The sequence below is a fragment of the Nematolebias whitei genome, chromosome 1, assembly GCF_014905685.2.
Source record: "Nematolebias whitei isolate Nwh7 chromosome 1, NemWhi1, whole genome shotgun sequence".
Taxonomy (NCBI): Eukaryota; Metazoa; Chordata; class Actinopteri; order Cyprinodontiformes; family Rivulidae; genus Nematolebias; species Nematolebias whitei.
Window position 1 is genome coordinate 78,910,508 of NC_056498.1, and position 1,920 is coordinate 78,912,427.

The window sequence follows — 1,920 nt, forward strand, 5'->3', positions numbered from 1 at the left end:
GTTATTCCTCCATAATGCAGCAGTTATTCCCCCATGAGTCAACAGGTTTTCCTCGATAACTCAGTAGTTACTCCTCCATAACTCAGCAGGTATTCCTCCATGATTCAGCAGCTATTCCTCCATGACTCAACAGTTTTTTTTCCGAGTAGCTCATGTTAATACAGAGCCAGCTGTATGACTCTGTTTTGAGGTGTGTGTAGTTTAATCTGCAGGTGAATCTTGATTATATAATCGTTTTCTGTGCAGTTTAAAAAGTTTGTAACTCCACTCTAGTTTTTTACTTGAGAAAGCTCCTCTGATGGGAAAAGTCTTTAACTACTGAATAGACGTCAGGTTATGTTTTTAAACAATTATGGGGGATTTATCATGTCCTCGATGGCTGAGAACCTACACCAGTAAAAGGCCACAAGACCAAACCTGGAGCTTTTTGTCAATGTCCCATCAGCTCTAGGCTCACCAACTCAAAATTCAAACTTACAAAGAAACAAAAGCTTGGTCTCAGTTGCAGGTCATGTGTCCTCCAACAGGATAATGACCCAAAACACATTTAAAGACATTCAAGATTTGATCAGAACCAAACTTTGGACTGTTCTGAAGAGTCCTTCTAAGCCCTGATCTAAATTCTGTTGAACCTCTGAAGAAGGAGCTGAAACATCTGGAGAAGGAACCCATTAAACCTGAGACAGCTTGGAGAGGTATGTTGAATGTTCATGAGAAGCGGACCAGAACACCTGTGGACAGGTGCAGAAGTCTTTGAGTCACAGAGATCACTGATTGCAACAATCCTTTTTAAGGTTGTTCAGCAAATCATGAAGTTCTGGTTCCATGCTTTCATCAATACTCGTTTTATCCGTTTGTTTGTTTGTTTGTTTGTTTAAGATAATTCTGTTGAATCAAAACATTAATGAGTGATTTTATTAAGTGGATTTTTAACAAATTCGTCTAACTTTTGTCAGGTTTGAGGTATTTCAGGACATTTTTAAGGTTTTCTTTCTTTACTGAAAGGTACAAGCAGATTTGTTTGTGTGTGTATATTTGCGGTTATTGTTTCTTTTTGTTTATTGTTTTCCTCAACCTGTTGCTGGTCGGCAGTAATGTTCAGGTAGAGTCTACTGATAAGAGGAACATCCTCATGAAGAGCAGAACCCAAGGCTCTCCAGCAGAACTTTGTCCAAAGCATCACCTGCCCCTACTAGCCTACCTTCTTCCCATTATGCACCCGAGGACATGGAGTCCCCAAATAAGGACATGATCCAGATACATGGTGATCATCAGACTGAACCACCTTTGTCCTTTGCTTCCTGGTCCATTTTGGATGTGTCCACTGTAGGAGGTGAAGGTGGTGGACCCGGGTCACCCTGACCCGTCTGCAGCTACACAGACCCAAACACAACTAACTGGGATGTTCTGTGGGTTCTGATATCATAGAGCTCCGGCAGATTTTCTGTTGGATTAGAGGAGTGCAGGTGGTCCTCTGGAGCCCAGGTCAGAGGTCTGTGGTCCTCCATTCACCGGTCTCTGGTTCTCTGATGTTCCTGCTCTGAACCAGTTCTGGGAGGTTCTGACCTCTGCAGACCACAGAGCTCTAATCGTCCTCGATGAGTGAAACCAGGGAGCCTCTGAATGAGTTGTGTGTCTTTGTTAAGCTGATTTTAATGACAAATTGGAAACGTTACACAACATCTGCATGTGACAGCTGTCAGTCACCAGCTAAGACCTCTGCTGGTGTTGGTGGTGGTAAATGACCCGGACCCAACGCTCTGGACCCTTGTCTTTTTACATCAGAACCTTTTCACGTCTTAACAGTCCCAGAACATTCAGTGACAAACATTTGATCCTAAAGTCTATAATGTGAAGTTTCAACAACAGTCAACAACAACAACAACAACAACAACAACAACAACAACAACAACAACAACA

At 42.3% G+C, this 1,920-nt stretch overlaps 1 protein-coding gene across 1 annotated transcript in view; it reads left to right on the forward strand.

The window, feature by feature from the left end:
* acss1 (acyl-CoA synthetase short chain family member 1) overlaps positions 1 to 1,920 on the forward strand; it is a 56,615-nt gene that overhangs the window by 38,444 nt on the left and 16,251 nt on the right. The gene's annotated exons all lie outside the window — the stretch shown is intronic.